This window comes from Hippopotamus amphibius, chromosome 9 (genome assembly GCF_030028045.1).
Source record: "Hippopotamus amphibius kiboko isolate mHipAmp2 chromosome 9, mHipAmp2.hap2, whole genome shotgun sequence".
Taxonomy (NCBI): Eukaryota; Metazoa; Chordata; class Mammalia; order Artiodactyla; family Hippopotamidae; genus Hippopotamus; species Hippopotamus amphibius.
In genome coordinates, this window is record NC_080194.1 from 99,389,614 (window position 1) to 99,408,735 (window position 19,122).

The 19,122-nt window shown below is 38.9% G+C and overlaps 1 protein-coding gene across 2 annotated transcripts in view; it reads left to right on the forward strand.

Moving 5' to 3' along the window:
• The first annotated feature begins 6,894 nt into the window (after positions 1 to 6,894).
• RDX (radixin) overlaps positions 6,895 to 19,122 on the forward strand; it is a 90,930-nt gene continuing 78,702 nt past the window's right edge. For both annotated transcript variants that reach the window (XM_057695742.1, XM_057695741.1), the window contains exon 1: positions 6,895 to 7,032. The gene's annotated coding sequence lies outside the window, so the exon portion shown is untranslated. The remainder of the gene's footprint in view (positions 7,033 to 19,122) is intronic.

Genomic DNA, 19,122 nt, shown 5'->3' on the forward strand with positions numbered 1-19,122 from the left:
AACTGCATATGCAAAGTCCCAGTACCCTGGGTGGGACATCAGACATATTCTAGGACTTAGAGGCCAGAGCAGCTTGAGCTTAGAGAACAAGTGCAAACCAATGACCAGCAATGGCGGTCAACATGTAGTGTGGGGCAGGGAGGGGCAGGGAGATGGAAGAAGTGAAATAATCATAGTTTTTTCAACAAACTAACTCTGGATTCAGTACTGAGAATGAATTGTAGGAGGTACAAGCAGATATGAGAAGATCAGCTTGGAGGCTACTGCTGGAGTCCAGAAGAGAAAACTATTGTGTGACCTGGTTGGGCGTGGGATGGATATAAAAAGGTGGACAGATGCAAGAGGGGGTAAAAGCAACACAACTAAATGGTAACAGGTTGGGTATGAAGGAGGCGCAGGAAAGTGCTAGGCTGGCTCCTGCATTTCTAGCTGAGGTAGGGAATAATGGAAGCACACCAGACTTGAGCAAGACACACTGCAGATCTTTATTTTTGTTTCTGCAAAATAAGAGGCAAACTTTTCCTTAAAGTCTTGTCCAGGTCTACTGTAAAATTGTATGATTGTATTATGTAATTCAATCATTTTTTGAAAATAAGGAGTGGCTAAATTAGAGTAGAAATTCCTTATAGGTAAACGCATTAATCTCCTGTTACATTAAAAAAATTACCCCAAACTTCAGTGACTTGACAGACATTATTTCACAATTTCTGTGGGTCAGAGATTCAGGAGCAGCTTAGCTGGTAGTTCCTGCTCAGGGTCTCTCAGGTGGTGGCATTCAGATTTTATGTCGATACAGTCACCTGGAGGCTTGACTGGGGCTGGAAGAGTCACTGCCCTTCACTCCCAGAAGGCCTTGCTTCCTTGCAGGATCCTGGCAGGAGGCTCCATTTCTCACCACATGGGCCTCTCCATAAGGCTGCTTGAGTGTCCTCCTCACATGGCATCTGCTTTGCCCCAAAGCAAGGGATCCCACAGAGAGCCAGCAAGAAGGAAGCTGCAGTGCCTTTTATAACCTAATCTAGGAGGTCGCATACCATCAATTCCACTTTATTCTTTTGTTAGAAGCAAGTCACTAAGTCCAGCCCGTATTCCTGGGGAGGGAAATTAGGCTCCATCTCTTGATGGGTGAAATATCAAATAATTTGTGGTTATAGTTTAAAACTACCACAGTAAAATTTATTTACTTATTTTTTAAATATTTACTACCTGGCCATTTATTTATTTATTTAGGCTGCATTGGGTCTTAGTTGCTGTGCATGGGCGAGTGGTGGCTACTCTTCATTGCGGTGCCTGGGTTTCTCATCATGATGGCTTCTTTTGTTGCGGAGCATGGGCTCTAGGCTCACAGGCTTCAGTAGTTGCAGCACATGGGCTCAGTAGGTGTAGCTCACAGGCTCAAGAGTTGTGGTGCACAGGCTTAGCTGCTCCACAGGATGTGGGATCTTCCCTAACCAGGGATCAAACCTGTGTCCCCTGCTTTGGCAGGAGGATTCTTAACCACTGTGCCACCAGAAAAGTCCCCACAGTAAAGTTTAACTCTTGACACTTCGCTGGGTACCTTTCCTTGACAGTAAATGACACTGTTGATTTAATTTAATTTAGTTGATTTAACTAAATTAAAATAAAACTTCTGTGTTATAAACTAGAAAACAGCTGCCTAGAATACTCAGTGCTAAGTTCAGGGCAAATATTAATTAATTAATTAATTAATTTATTTATTTCTATCTCTAATGCGGCAAGGAAAGTCTAGCAATGTACAAAGCTTAATGGGTCATAAACTAATGGATATTTTAGTTAAAAATTGTGAAGTATCATGGTAAGTGATCCTCTACATAAAAGATTTATGTTATAAAATACATAATGAATTTTAGAAATTACACATTGTTATGTATGAGAATCAAATATTTTATATGCGAATCACAGTCAGAATTAAAGAATTATAGAGCTTGAAGAAAGCTTACTGATGGACTGTCTAATCCAGCTCCCTTATTTAGTAGATAAGAAAACTGAGATTATCAAAAAAAAAAAAAAGACAGAAAAAAATAAAAAGTTGTTCCTAGAGTCTCACACAGTTAGTGGCAGGAAGCCACTGCTGATGGTTGGATGGCCATTTCACAGTAATACCAGGGAGGGGATTTAGTGCTCTTTGAGCTCCTCATCTAGTTCTGAAAATCTACAATGACGTAAAACAATCTCTGGGACAGACCCAAAAGGTGTATTTAACATTCTCCCTCTTTTAACATTGTTTGCAAATAAATTACAGACTAGTTCATTGGATCTTTCAATCAGCAACTTGTTGGTAGGAATTAGGAAGGAAGCCAAGGTTATAGCTTTCCTTACTTGGACCCTTGCCACTCCATTTATTACTTACCTCTGAGGTGTTATTGCTGTTTATCATGAACTAAATTGGCTTTATTACCTAAGCAGAGAGGATTAAGCAATAACTTTTATCTTGTCTTTGTTGAAGACTAGATGCTCATATCTGTGATCACATTATGAATTATGTACTTATGTAATTTAATCTTTGGGAGAGGATAAAGGTAGGAATAGACGTGGTTTTTTGACTCAGTTTAGGTACACTGGACATCAAACCTCTATTGACTGTACTGAAATCTTATAGTTTATATCAGCAGTTAAATTTGTACAGCTTTCTACGCATACAAGGCAGATGATAAGATAGTTTTATTTACTTTGCCTATTTTTGTGAGGTCTATTATTTTGGTGAACAGATTGTGAATATGTACTTAAATATGCAAGATAGTGTGAATAGTATGAAATATCATAGTTTACAACAGAAGATTCTCATTTGTATTTTTTGTATGTATGGGTTTTAAAAATAGTGATTTTTACATTGTAGCTTTTTAAAAATAGTGAAAAAAATAGTGAATAAACTTTTTGATGTAAAATATTTTAGTATATTATGATGCTCCAGATTATTTAATTCTAATACTGTAGTACAATCCTTGGCTTGAATGAAACTATATTTTCCAAAGAAATAGTTGTGAATGAAAGGCCTGTTTTAGCATGTTATGTTCATTTCTTTAACAAGTATTTACTGGATATCTCATTTGCTGTACTTAGAGTTCATATATTTCCAGTTACTGAGTCCTAGGTTGCCAATAGACACTTAAAAGTCAGCATCTTCCTAACCTGTTTAATTATCTTCATCTGTCAGTTCTACTTCTTTTATAATCTGCATTTATTTTCATGGCACCCATCGGAAACCCTGAAAACATTTTCACTTCTCCTTTTCTCTCACTCTTCAAATCTTTTAAAAGATTCTATTTCCTCTTTTTCATCCTTATAAACCTCCCAAGTTCAGATCCTCATCCCCTCGTGCTTGGGCCTTTTTTGGCAAGACTGTGTGCATAAGGCATCCCTCATGATCTCACCATCCACTTTCACTGTCATTGAACTTCTCTCCCAAGCAATCCACACGGTTGCCAGTTACTTTACGAACATAAATCGGATCACATTGTTCCTCTTCTTAATACCTCTTATGGGAATTTCCTGGCGGTCCAGTGGTTAGGATTGCGCTTTCACTGCTGAGGGCCGGGGTTCAATCTCTAGTCAGGAAACCAAGATCCCACAAAGTGGGTGGCCAAAACAAAAAGCAAAAACCAAAACCAACCAATCAAACAAACAACAAAGGAAAAAAAGGGTACCTCCTATGGACTCTTATTTCCTCAAGGATGAAGGACAAATTCTGAACTTCCCAAAGGGATCTCAACTTAACCTTTCTGAAGTCTCTGGCTATAGATATTCTTAGGTCTGAACACCAACCCCATCTTGCCACTGTGTCTCTCAAGCTGTTTGCCTTTCCCCTCACTTCTCTTGGGGAACTTCTACTCATTCCTTTACTCTCCCTTTCTCTTTCTAGCTTTCCCTTCTCTGGGCAGAGTTAATTACCCTCTTTTGTATCTCCCTGGACACTATGTGTCTATCTTCATTACCGTGCATATTACACAGCGCTGTTTGTTTGCCTTTCTCATTACTGAATCTAGAGGGCAATGACCAAGTCTTATTCAAACTAGCAAAGAGCTGGAACACAATGTTAGGTCTAGATAAAAAACAAACAAAACAAAATAAAACAAAAAACAAAAAACCCCCATAAAAAACAAAAAACAAGCAAAAAAATCCCTTCCATTTATAAACCCTACTTGCAAAAGTGAATTTTCTTCATTTTTAAGAAAGACTTATATGTGCTGGTGACACAAATGCTTTATAACTAATCATTGGAATCCCAGAATTCAGAATTAGCCAATATATTGTGGTGGAGTAGAGCAGGATTCTCTCTGTTATTAAGTATGGAAATAGATTGGTTTTGTCTTTCTTTTTTATGCATCCTATGTGCTATACATAAAATTTTTTTTTGTAACTACTGGTAATATCATCAGATTTTTTTTTCTAAAAAAAGTAGTTTTAGTAAATGTGTGTGATTTTCACCACTTAAAATATGAAATGTTGGGATTAAACTGAGAAAGACAATTGTCAATTAAGCCTTTTTTTTTTTTCCCCACTGCACAACTAATATAGAAAATACTGAAGAACAGAATAAGGGGCATGGGGGAGGGATGCCCATAGAAACACTATCCTGAGACAACTCTGGGTTTCAATCTTTCCTTTTTCCTAACACTTCACAGTTGTTTAAAAAAAAATAGATGTGATCACATGGCATGGTCAGTTTCATAACTTGTGGGGGGTTTTTTTTCCACTTAATATTATACATTTTAAATTGGTACCTAAAATGCTACAACGTGTTTAGTTACTTTTGACATTTAGTTTCCATAATTTTTATTTTTACATCTCATAAATAATATTGTGACATACAGTTTATGAATAAAATATTTGCTCTATTTCAGATTATTTCATTCAGAAAGAATCCCAGTTATGAGATTATGGGTTCCAAGAGTATGAACATTTTTTAAGACTGAATCACAGCACCAAATTTTTTCTAGATAGGTTGTTTCAGTTTGTACTCCCACTCATGTCTGGTAGCACCCTTTTAATCTCACCAGCATTGAATATTATCCTTTACTTAAATATTTACTAATATGATAGCTGACTGACGTTACAATTTCTGGTCTGTTTGCTGCTGAAGAGCATAGGATAAAATCAAGGCTTTGGAATCAAATAATGTTGGGTTTGGTCATAGCTTTGCAACTTCCTAGCCATGTTATAATATATAGAGCAAATTACTTAACTCTTTTGAGGCTCTCTTTGTTTATTCATTGGTTTTTTAAAAAGGTCAATAATACTATTTACCCCAAACTCAGGGCTGTTGTAATTATTAAAAGTCATGTAAAGCATTTCACACCAGTGCCTGGCATGTGACAAACGACAATGAATGCTTCATTTTCTGTTGCAAAAGTATGTTTTATTAGTGTGCTCTCTAGGAACTTACATAATGCTTTGACGATCTTTATGCACGCAGCTTGCTGTGGAAGGCTGAACAATCACCTGGATAATTCTTGCACCCCAGGGAGGTCAGGGAGTAAGCTCATAGTGAAAAAAAAAAAAAAAAAAAAAAAAAAAAAAAGGCACACACCTGGTTCCCACCCATGAGGAATCTGCACTTTAAAGGACTTTGAGTTAACTCCTGGGGCTTTTAATTGTTCAGAGGGGTCTCAAAGGGCAATGATGGAAACTCACTGAAGAGTAAATTTAGCGAAAGTAATCAGGGGAGAGAGTTCCTGGAAAAGCTATTGTCTCGGGGAAGGCAAATGCTAAAGCAGGAAAGATATAAATTATTTGTTCTGTAAAAGTTAAGTACGCTCGTGAGGTTTTATTTGAATGTAAAGCATATTAATAAAAAGTATATAAAGCACTGCAAACAGGTCAAGCTGGGCTAATCTGATTTTCTGCACTTGCTGTTTCTATACACGGAGCAAGTTTTGCTTTTTAAAAAAATCCCAGAGGCGTGGGGGTAAGATGACACAACATCGAGCAGAAGTCTATCTAGTCTCAACCACTAAAGTGAGTGAGCTATAGAGTCAGACCATGATCAAATGCCCAACTTTCACAAAGTCTAGGATAATTTAGGTTTTGTTGCTCTTTGGGGTCCCACTTCCGACATGTTCCTTTTAACCGACTTCTTCCAACTGCCGAAGAACGCTAGAGATAATAAACATTTATCAAATATCCTTGCCTGGATAAAAATCTGCACTCTCGACTGGGGCCACATCCATCGAGATTTTGGTGGGGATTTAAGAATTGCCCCTGAAAAAGCAAGTTTTTCTAGTTAGGTAAATTCTGTCCAAATAATGTAAAGTTCTTTAGTGCATATATAAACTCCTCCAAGGCAGGCCCTTTTCTCTCTCCAGGTCCAGGATTTTCAAGCTCAGCAGCCGAGTAACACGCTCGACTGTTCCGGATTCCCTCGGGGAAGGATTCCTCCTCGGGGGCGCTGGCGACGCCCTCGGTGAGCTCTTCTGGCACCAGCGGGAGTTTCAAGTTACCACCCGTCGCGAGGAGGCGGCGGACCCACCCCCAGCCCTGAGCTGGGCGGCTCCTCTCCCCTGATGGTCGCGCTTCGCTCAAGCCTAGTCCTCCCCGGAAGGAGTTCCCCACCCCCGCGCTCTCCCCCTTACCCTCCCGGCTCCGGAGCCGCAGCCCGGCCCTCGCGCGTCCCCGCCCCAGACCGGGACCCCCGAGCGAAGCCGCGTGAGGCGGGCGGCGGCGAGCCCGTGGGGTGGGGTGGGCTGGGCGGGGCTGGGCCGGGCCGGGCCGGGGGCGGGGGCGGGGCGCGGGCGGCCTGGCGGCGGCGGCGTCGCTGCTCGGGCCCGCGGCGCGAGGCGGGCCGGCCGGCCGGCAGGGGGAGGCGGGGGGCGCGGGGCAGCCCCGCCTTTACCCCCGAGGAGCCGCCGGGCAGCCATATTGCGGAGCTGTCTGCGGTGGCGGCGGCGCCTCTGCTCTCCCGCGGCCAAGCGCTCCCTCCACCGCCTCTCCCTCCCTGCCGCAGCCGCGACGCCCGGCGCCGCCGCGCAGTGCCCCGGCCACACTCGGGGCGGGAAGGAGCCGCCCGCTCTCGGGGTAAGCCGCCGGCGCCCTCCCTTCCCCCACTCCCTTTCCCGGGCTCCGCCGGAGACGCCGAGGTGGCGGCGAGAAGTTTCGGGGCCCCGTGCTGCCCGGTGGCCGCGCCGCGAGGGCCGCGGTGCCGCTGCTCTAACGGCCCGGCGGGCCAGGCCGCTCCCGGGGCCGCGGGAGCCGCGAGGCTCGGCCCGAGTCGTGGCTGCGGCCTGAACACGCCGCCGCGCGCTTCTCCCCCGGCCGTGGGTCCGCTCTCAGCGTCGACCCCGAGTCCCCTCTGCCCCGGGCTCGGGCGGGTTCCCGCCGCTCGGGCGCGGCCGCGGGCTCGGCCTGGCTCGTCCCTGCTAGGTAGTTGGAGAATACAGATTTAAGCGTAGGGAAAATTAGGTTTTGCCATGTAGATAAGGAATTTAGTACCACTTCTCCCCGGCCTCCGGTTAGAAAGTGAGGGCGTTGGATTACTAGAGAGCGTGCGTTCCGCGCTGTTGGCAGAGGGATGTTGCATGACGGGGTTTGGGGCGCGAGCCGCTCCCGGCCACCCGCACCCGCGCGGCGAGGGCCGCCGTTGCTGCCCCGGCTCTACCTGCTGCTGCTGCAGGCGGCCTCCCAGCCCCATAACTTTCTCCCTTTTGAGGCAGCCCAGTTTAGTATCTTAAACCCCAGTGGACAAGTTGAGTGCATTATAGTCCCCCCTTCCTTTGAAGGGTTGTAAACTTAATTCCCGGGCTAACTTTGAAAGGGGGGGCACTACATTATTTCAGTTTAAATAGAGCACATCACTTCCTACACAGATGTGGCATGGTTCTTTAACCATTCACAACATGTTATTTAGAGTTTTTTTTACCATTAAGGAGTGGTTATTAATGAGGTTGGAAATGTGTTCAACGTTAGCTTCATTAAAGATGTATTTTAAAATACAGTTGAGATTTTTGTAGAAGACATTCTAATGAGTTCTTGATGTAAATGTAAAAACCTAAGATGATAATGGTTTATTTGATAAACGAGCACTTGGACATAGACATTGCAGTCTATTGTTTACGGAGCATACATTTTTTTAGAACACTAAATACTCTTTTATATTTTGGACGGAGCTCTGAATGAACAATTGCCCCGTTCATTTTGCTGGATAAATAATGGCTTAATCCATTTATGGGCCCTAACAGCGTAATTATCGATAGATTTAGGAAGAGACTAATATTCAGGATTGCATTTTTTTTTTAAATTTCTTAGTATTACATTACTTTCACCAGTGTGCTTTATCTTCCAGAGACGACTAATCACCTCAAATGTGGCAAACTGTTTTCAGTAAAATATTTGTTTTGAAGTTAATGGTATCTTGTAAAGTTGATTGCACTGACTTTCTTTTTTGCCAAATCACTTTTTTACTGTATGATGGGATTTAATAAACAATATATTATTAGTGAAGAATGAATAGACATGCATTGAAATTCTTTACAGTTTTATTTATTTATTTATTTTAATTTTATTTATTTATTTATTATTTTTGGGAGGGTACACCAAGTTCAATCATCTGTTTTTATACACATATCCCCGTATTCCCTCCCTCCCTCGACTCCCCCCCCACCCTCCCTCGAGTCCCCCCCATCCTCCCCGTGCCAGTCCTCATACAGTTTTATTTAAATGAGACAAAATTTGTGGCATTTAGGAATGTTAAATTCTTGCCGTTGTGGATTGTTTTGTTCACTCCTGTATTCACAAGCGTGGCCGTGCATGTAGGCGAGGCTCAGAAATTAAATGCAATTAATTTCAGCGTGGGGAAAGTATGTTTAGTCTGTCCTTTGTTTGGGACATTTGTATTAACTGGAAATTAAACTGTCTTTTTTTTGAGAAATGACTCTGCTGTTCTTTCTCTTTTGCTAACTCTCAGTAGTCTCAGAGAACACGGGTTATTTCTTGGTTTTTTGTGTCACTATTCCCAAGAGCAGAATTGGATTTTATTATTCATTTTTATCTTTTGTAGGTGGTTGAAATGAAAGTCTTTATATATTTTTATCTTAATTTCAGTTCTCTATCTTCTAATATAATCTGTGTATAGTCTAATAGAATGGAACCTGAAATCTTGAGTGATGATGGGAGTCTTGTTTTCTCATCTATTTTTAACTTATTCAATTTATACCATTTAAAAATGACAAATTTTAACCAATATGTCCCAAAGACCAAAGCTTTAAAAAATGTGTTCTGTTACGATTGTGAAGATAGCCATGTTGGTGAACATACTTGATAGGTATGGTTAATATAACTTCATGCTCTTGCTGTGAATCTGGGAAGTCAGGGAAGTCACCCTTTCTTGGATGGCTTGGACCTCCTGCAGACCAGGAGCTAGTGGGCACTTTTCATGACCCTCATATTACCCTTGGGGTACTGGATTGAGTGGAACAGGATTGGGTTGCTGTAGACTGCAGCCTTACAAGGTTATTTAAAACCTCCTGGTGTTAAAAGCCCCTCAGGGAATTTCCCTAACTTCTGCAGCAAGTATATGCTCACCTGTTGAGTGGTAGAAGTGGCCAGCCTGGCCCCAGAGAGTTCCTGAATTTCTAACCTCTTTTAGAGGAATCCTGCCTTTACTATTCATATTAGTTCCTGGTATATTTTTCAGTATTAATTTATATTGAACATATTTTAAACCATTTTTAAAGACTATAAAATTAGTGAATTTTATGACAAAGTTAAAAAACACATAAAGATATTAAGGGGAAAGTAAAACTTCACCCCAACTTTCCAGACCCGCCCCCACTCTGTTTTTCAGAGGTAATTGCTATTAGCTATTCTTGTAGTATATAGAAAATGCCAGTATTTTTGCAAGGGTAAACATATACTTTACATATACCCCTTATTTGTGATTTTAAAGTCTTTAAAAATAAGTTATTTTGTAACAAACATTGAAAGGGTGTTGTTTATTACTGTGTTGAGCATTGAGTAATATTTCTCAGATTTTCATCATTTGAATGAAATAAAAATAGGGAATTTACTATAATCTCAAAAGTGTTCATGTACAAGTGCAAATTTTCTTAATAATTGAAGGTGAATTCACTTTTTTTCTTCCTAGGGTATGGTATATAACTGACTGAAAAATGGTGTCCTTTAAAAAAGGGTTTACGATTTGGGGTAGTGAAATGTCACTGTGATACATGTAGCTTTTTAGTTGGGAACTGTTTGGAAAGGAAATATGGTCCATATGATTCACTTCTTTATTTCTTCGTTCCATTTAATAGTGAATCTTAGCTTTATCTTCCTGGAAGAGAGGGGTTCTTTCAGGTTAGTAGTTGTATAGGTTTTCTGTTTTCGTTTCTGTTTTTTTTCTTTGAATAGCCAGTATGTACAGACATTCTTGCAGATGCACAAAGTTTTAATTTTTTTCCTATTGCAGAATTCTAGCATAGATTTTATAGAGGCTAGTTATATATGTAAATATGGTAAGTGGACTTTCTTTTACATTAGGTGATCTAATGCATATGAATAGGATGCTCTAGAAACACTGGTTCCTTTTCTGCTTTTCTACATTATTTACATACATTTGAAATAAGAAACTTTTGGGTTCTAGTAAAGTTGATTTATTTGAAAATGATATTCTCTTTACCGTTAACCATTTGAAGAGGTCAATAAACTGGTTTTGTAGGCCAGGTTCAGCCTACTTACCTGTTTTTTGTAAATAAAGTTTTGTTTGAACACATGATAGCTCATTGGTTTACATATTATCTATAGGTGCTGTTGTGGTACAGCAACAGAGTAATTGCAGCAGAGGCTGTATAGGCCACAAAACGTAGAAAGCTTACTTAACGTGGACCTTTACAGAAAGTTTGCTGACCCTTTAAGGTATCATTTATACATTCAGACATAATCATATGCCAGATATTCTAATTTGTTAATAAGTAAGATAATGAGAACGTCACAGTCTAATGAAAATACTCTTCTGCCGTTTTGTATACCATAGAGCGTTTTTGCTTAAGTGCTCTGTGTGTATAGACTGGAGTTCATATTCGTTGTAACAGTTGTAAGCATAGTCTTCTGTGATGTGAATTCTGGTGTTTCTTGTTTTGTACTTAAAAAAAAAAAAACACTTGTTGTTTCTGTAAGTTAACTAATAACCTTTTGATAAATTAACCAGAGTAGTTGTTTATAACTGAAAATCCTGGTAGTACTCAGAATGATGTGGGCACGAGTATAGTAGAGGGACCATTAATAAAAGAGAGAATGGGGACGTAGGAAATCTCAGCCATGGTTAATTGAATCTACTCACCCTTTGGCTTTTATTGAGTGTGTGGGATGGACTAAACTTTGTTAGCCATCATGAGTAGTGTTGATATTTACGCTGTTTCTAGATTCGAGACTTGAAGGAAACTATAAATACCTAGTTTGATTATTAAGCAAAGTTGATATATACAGTTGGTACTCCACATCTGTGGGTTCTCCCAACCTTGGATTGAAAATATTTGGAAAAAAATTCCAGAAAGTTCCAAAAAGTAAAACTTGAATTTGCCACATGCTGGCAAGTATTTACATTGTATTAGGTATTATAAGTAACCTAGGGATAATTTAAAGTATATGGGAGGATGTGTGTGGGTTATATGCAAATACAGTATTTTATATATATGTATATAAATGTACATATACTTTGTGTAAGGAACTTGAGCATTCCTAGATTTTGGTATCTGCATAGGGGTCCTGGAACCAATCAACTGTGGATACCAAAGGATGACTGTGTACCTAAAGTGCTTACTGTTTACATCTAATCACCAAGCAGCATGATTATTATAGATATTATTAAATGTGTCAGATTAGCTGGCCTTTAAATTTAATTTGAATTGTCAAATTAAATGAGATTATTGAAAGAGTCTTAAGTAGAGATGATAAAGGCCTGAACTTCGGAGAAGTTTGGTTTTTTTCCCCATGTTCATGGTTGCTATCTCTTATAGCCTATTGCTTGCTGGTTTGCTCATTTTACAGTGTAAAAGATGAGAGGAAAATATTGCCCTTGATAATGATCAACAGAAAAATTCAAGTGAATATTATATATAAACTTCATTCACCAGCAAAATCAACAAACATCTGAGGCCTTACTGTGAGCCAGACACCATTCCAATTTTCTCAGAAGGGGGATTGAATATCTCAAAATTTAGAAACAATGATAGAACTGCCATATAGCCTTATTGACTGCATCAGCGGATACTGTCTAATTTTAAAGATATTAAAGAAACTTGACTTTATTCTGTTTTGAAAATAAGCTACTGTAATATCTAGTATTTCAAAACAGTTATAGAATTGTGAGAATTCCTCAGGTCAGCTTGAGAGTTTTCTTCTACCTAGGTGATTTACATGAACCTATCTTTGTTTTTCCATTTTTAAACATTTATTATATGAATTTTTGGTGTTTCCTTAAGTGTAAAATGAAGAAATTGGACTAGATTTAACTTTCCTACCTTTTAGCATTTAAACTTAATTTTTGCAAAAATGACAATGTATTGTTTTTCTACCCTCCTAGGAAACAATGCAGGTATGATGTTTCTTTTAAATTTACAAAATTCATTTAGAAAATAATTGAAATTCAATGTAAAACTTTGCTTTCTGCTTTATATTTGTTTTAAGTTCTAGAAATTTGTCTTGCATTTCCAGTAATGTGTATATTGCCCAGAACAATGTGAATAATTTATTTCCTTGAACAAAAGGCATTTCCTACATAAGCAAGCACTTAATGCCTTATTTAGCACTGCATGTCACCCTTACAGGAAATTAATTTACAGAGGTAATTATACCATTATTGATGTGCACTTATAACGTCTTTAGAGGTAGTCTTTTTCATCTGAAAACAACAGAGGAAAGAGAACTTCTTGAAAAGCTCTTATAATTGGGATGAGCTTGTCTAGAATGATGTCAGAGGAAGGCAGAATAGGATAGCCAAAAGAGCACAGGACTTGGATTTAGAAGGACCTCTGACTTCTTCCACTAGCCTTATTGCTTTGGGCAGGTGACTTATCTGAAACTCAATTTCCTTAATTAGAGGAACAAGGGATTGTGATACTTATCTTGGGCAGAAGGAGGAAGGGCAGTTATTGGTAAGATTAGATAAAGTGGCTGAAAAGTGAGCCACTTTACCTACATTAATTCCACAAATAATTCCATTTACTACCCTTGTCCTTGCTTTTGGCCTTATTTCTTTTTTGCAAAATGGAACTAAAAATTCTTGTCCTCTGCTTGACTTGTAGAGTCACACATAATTATTGCTATTAAACTCAGTACTTAACAGAGCTAAAAAACTTAATAAGCATAGTTCTTTGTATATTCAAGGTTTTAAACCTGTGGGTCTGTGAACTTGAATGGTGAAAAAAGTTACATCTTTACGTGTTTTCTTCCATTACGAAAGTGGGCAAGGGAAGCAGAGACTGTTTCTAATAGAAACTGCAGATATTTTCGTGATGTATTACCGTTGTTGTAGATCTCAAAATGACATTTAATACTCATCATTACTTAAAGTTTAATTATTAGACACACTGGTAGATATTGTTATTTAAAGATTAACAAGCACATATATTACTGGATTGTAAATTTGTGCTTTTTATATTTTTGATAATTGTAATTCAGTACAATTGGCTTTTTGTGTAATATTGTATATTTTGTGCATTTAAAAATACTTTTCTAGGACGGGGTTCATAGGCTTTATCAGAGGGGCCCATGTTGGGGGAAAAAAAGTGATTAAGAACTTTTTTTGTAGATGCCATTATTGTGTTAATTTGACTTCCAGAATTACCTTGTTAATTCAGTTTATACTTCTCTTTGTTACCTTGCTCCTTGTTCTCCCATTAAGTTGGCAGAGGACTTCTTTAGTAATTTTTTGGTCTGTGGAGAGACCACAGTTATGTTCAGAGATGGTGTCTCAAAAGACAGGAAAAAAGGACAGTTATGCTTGGGGAAAAGAATATCTTAAGAGTAAAATTAGGCAGCCTGGTATAAATTATTGAAGCATTATTGTAGGCCCAGTATGGACAGACTTTAACAACCTGTTTTACCACCCGACAGGTGGGGAGAGTCCATTGTTGTGCCACTGACTAATAGAGCTCAAGGTGTCAAGCATAAGGCTGTTTCTCCATTGTACTGTAGAAAAGAGGCTGTTTTAGGGTCACCCTCAAAGTTAAAGGATAAAGAATGTTTTATGTGAATGTTTTGTCTCTGAAATGTGGCACTGTGTTTGTGTATATATTCATACATTTTCTGGAAATGGGAGATATATATGCTGGCAGCATTTCTTAATGCTGCTTGGCATGCCTGTGCTTCATTGCTTTTGTGGGAGTCAGTGTGAAAAAGAGGTAGGGTAAGACCACTTGAAGAAATTTAGGAAGAGTGGGGAGGAAGGAGTAAATTTTTAAAAAATAATTATCATGAGGGTAGAGGGGGAAGAGTTGATATTTATTTATTTATTTATTGGCTGCATCAGATCTTAGTTGCTGCCTGCGGAATCTTTCATTGTGTTGTGCAGGCTTCTGTCTAGTTGTGGCGTGTGGGTTTTATCTTCTCTAGTTGTTTTGTACAGGTTCCAGGGCATGTGGGCTCTGTAGCTTGTGGCACACAGGCTCTCTAGTTGAGACACGTGAGCTCAGTAGTTATAGTGCACAGGCTTAGTTGCCCCGCGGCATGTGAGATCTTAGTTCCCCGACCAGGGATCGAACTTGCATCCCCTGCATTGGAAGGCAGATTCTTTATTACTGGACCACCAGGGAAGTCCCTGATTTTTATTATACATCTTTGATATATAGTGGTTTAGGTGATTATATGGTGTCATTTTTTTTTTTAGAGAAGAAGGCACTGAAACACAGTTTTCAAGATGAGCCAGTTAGAGGTACAAATCCAGGACATATACCTAGGTACCTTGGCTTTTCACGTGACATTTTATTAAATTGTCCATTTTACTACTAACATGTCATTTTCAAGAATAAAAACATGCTACTACAATCATGGGAGGACTAGAAATGTACTATTGAGGTTAAATAATATTATCGTGATATAAATATTTTTTAAAGATCACTACATTGGCTAAAAACTTAGGTTTTAACTACATTTATACACAGTTTCATCCTAAAAAACTTAAGGTAGAATTCTTATGCATATCATGATATTTTATGAATAGACTGGTATATAGACAATTCAGTGAAGTATATATGTATTTTTATTTGGCTGCTTTGGGTCTTCATTGCTGCATGGCCTCTCTCTAGTTGTAGCAAGCAGAGGCTATTCTTCGTTACAGTGCATGGGCTTCTCATTGCCATGGTTTCTCTTGTTGCAGAGCATGGGCTCTAGGCTCTGAGGCTTCAGTAGTTGCAGCGTGTGGACTCAGTAGTTGCAGCACGAGGGCCCTAGGGCACGCAGGCTTTAGTAATTGTGGTGCACAGGCTTAGTTGCTCCTTGGCATGTGGGATCTTCCTGGAGCAGGGATCAAACCTATGTCCCCTGCATTGGCAGGCGGATTCTTAACCACTGTGCCACCAGGGAAGTCCTATATTTTTAAAATTCATACCTGATTTTTAAAATGAGTAACTTAACAAAAATAAGACCCTGATTAGTATTAAGTGCTCAGTTCTGCATATCCCAATATCCTTTGTAAGGACAGCTGTTTTTTTACTTAGTTATAAGAGACGGCTACTGTATTCTGCCTTTTCACTTATCCTTATGTAATGTTGACACAGTTTGTCCATCTTGTTATCACGTAATTTCAACTTTAATTGTGACTTTGATTGTAATCATTGGCTGTTATAATATCTTTGTACTGCTGAGACTGTCTTGGTACAGATTACTTTGTTTTATATCTTTTTTTTATTCAGAGTATATTTAAGAGAGAGCACTGGTCTGAAAATATGCATTTTTATAAGCTTTTTTTGGGAAGTCAACCATATCCTTATTTGCAAAGGCTTTCTGTCCAGAATTACAAACTCCATAAAGAAACAAGTCCTAATGAACTGGAAATAGAAAATTTTATAGTGACATAAAATAAACATTATGGGGTAAAGGGAGGATTCATATGAATTATAAAATAGTATAGCATTAAAATTTTTCTTAAAAGACCAAAAGTGAATTTCTACAAATTAAAATATATAATCACTGAAAATTTAGACTAGTGAACAGGTAAAACGTTAAGAACACCTGCAGAGAATTTAGTGACTGGAGAAATGTTGCACGGAGAGGTAAGGAGATGGAAAATATGAAAGAGTAGGCATGGACTAGAGTATAAGATACCCGGTATGTATCTAATAAGAATTGCTGAATTTAAGAAAAGCATGAGTCTTCAGAATAAGGAAGTTTACCAAATCCTGAACAAGATAAATGAAAGCAAATCTGAAGAACACACACACAGAATCTTAAAGGAAGGCAGAGAAAAGGCATGTTACCTCAGAGAAATGAGTTGAATTGATAGACTTCTTCTCATCAGTAACAGATGGCAGAAGAAAACTAGTATCTTCCGAAAGCTGAAGAAATAACAGTTAATTTAGAATACTGTATGCAATTAAATTATTACTTAATGAAAAAAAGAAATATTCATTAGGTATAATAATTCTAAACCTTTACTCACCTAATAACATAGCTTAAAAGCATATAAATTAAAAATTAGCAATTTAGAAGAAGAAATTAACATCTACAATCAGAGTTGGGAAAATTTAATACAGTTCTTCTCAGTTTGATTAACTAAACCAAACTGAGATTGAGAGACTATAAACAAATCATTAGATACTTAATCTGGCTCGATCTAACTTATCAAATGCAAAACATACATTATTTTCATTTATATCTGGAACAATCAAAAAAGAAAGGAAACTGACCAAGCACTAAGCATGAAGGAAATCTTAATGAATTCTTTGACTGTAGTATATGGTAAACTTAGAAATAAATAATAAAAAGACAGCACTCTGTCCCCCAGGGCCTCTAACCATTCTATTTGAAACTTTAAAATTTACTAGTAATGAGTAGAAATGATAATTGGAAACTGAAAGACCTAGAGCTAAACAATAATGAAAAAAACTGTAAGAACCTATGTGGGAAGCTACTAAAGTGATACTTAGAAAAATAGTAGACTTTTAAATATAAGATTTCCCCACAAATTATTCCATCTGAAAGGAGATTTATATTTCTTTTCATAGGAACTCTCATTGCAAGATGTTCTCTTTCTCTTTTTTTTTTTTTTAACAGACAATAAACAGCCTATATTTAGAGTGTACAATTTGGCATCCCAATATTCCAATTCATTCCCCCCCAACCCTCCCCGCTTTCCCCACTTGGTGTCCATGTGTTTGTTCTCTACATCTGTGTCTCTATTTCTACATTTCCTCTTTCATAGTTGTTAGCATTTGCCTTATGTATTGAGGTACTCCTATATTGGGTGCATATATATTTATTATTATTACCTCCTCTTCTTGGATTGATCCCTTGATCTTTATGTAATGTCCTTTCTTGTTTCTTGTAACATTTTTTATTTTACAGTCTATTTTATCTGATATGAGTATTGCTACTCCAGCTTTCTTTTGATTTCCATTTTCATGGAATATCTTTTTCCATCCCCTCACTTTCCGTCTGTATGTGTCCCTACATCTGAAGTGGGTCTCTTGTAGACAGCATGTATATGGGTCTTGTTTTTGTATCCATTCAGCCAGTCTGTGTCTTCTGGTTGGTGCATTTAGTCCATTTCCATTCAAGGTAATTATTGATATGTATGTTCCTATTACCATTTTCTTAATTGTTTTGGGTTTGTTTTTGTAGGTCCTTCTCTTCTCTTATGTTTCCCGCTTAGAGAAGTTCCTTTAGCATTTGTTTTAGGGCTGGTTTGGTGGTGCTGAATTCTCTTAGCTGTTGCTTGTCTGGAAAGCTTTTGATTTCTCCGTTGAATCTGAATGAGATCCTTGCTGGGTAGAGTATTCTTGGTTGTATGTTCTTCCCTTTCATCACTTTAAATATATCATGCCACTCCCTTCTGGCTTGCAGAGTTTCTGCTGAGAAATCAGCTGTTAACCTGATGGAAGTTCCCTTGTATGTTATTTGTCCTTTTTCCCTTGTTGCTTTTAATAACTTTTCTCTGTCTTTAATTTTTGTCAGCTTGACTACTATATGCCTTGGCATGTTTCTCCTTGGATTTATCCTGCCTGGGACTCTCTGCGCTTCCTGGACTTGGGTAGCTATTTCCTTTCCCACGTTAGGGAAGTTTTCAACTAGAATCTCTTCCAATATTTTCTCAGGTCCTTTCTCTCTCTCTTCTCCTTCTGGGACCCCTATAATGCGAATATTGGTGCGTTTAACATTGTCCCAGAGGTGTCTTAGGCTGTTTTCAGTTCTTTTCATTCTTTTTTCTTTATTCTTTTCTGCATCATTGATGATCACCATTCTGCTTCCAGGTCACTTATTAGCCCTTCTGCCTCCGTTAATCTGCTATTGGTTCTTTCTAGTGTATTTTTCATTTCAGTTATTGTGTTGCGTATCTCTGTTTGTTTGTTCTTTAATTCTTCTAGGTCTTTGGTAAACTTTTCGATCTTTGCATCCAGTCTTTTTTCAAAGTCCTGGATCATCTTCACTATCATTATTCTGAATTCTTTTTCTGGAAGGGTGCCTATCTCCTCTTCATTTAGTTGTTTTTTGGGGTTTTATCCTGTCCCTTCATCTGGTACAAAGTCCTCTGCTTTTTCATTTTCTCTATCTTTCTGTGGCTGTGGTTTTCAGTTCTGCAAGATGAAATACTGCTGATACTGCTCTCTGCCCTCTTGTGGCGGAAGCTATCTAGGAGCCTCCTGTGTGCTTCCTGATGGGAGGGACTGATGGTGGGTAGGGCTGGGTGGGAGGAGCTCAGTAAAGCTTTAATCCAATATGGTGGGCGGAGCTCAGTAAAACTTTAATCTGCTTGTCTGCTAATGGGTGGGGCTGTGTTCACACCTTGTTGGTTGTTTGGCCTGAGGCCACCTTGTGCTGGAGCCCACAGGCTCTTTGGTGGGGCTAATGGTGGACTCTGGGAGGGCTCACACCAATAAGCACTTCCCAAAACCCCTGCTGCCAGTGCCCCTGCCTCCTCGGTGAACCACAGCTGCCCCCCCCCCACCTCTGCAGGCAACC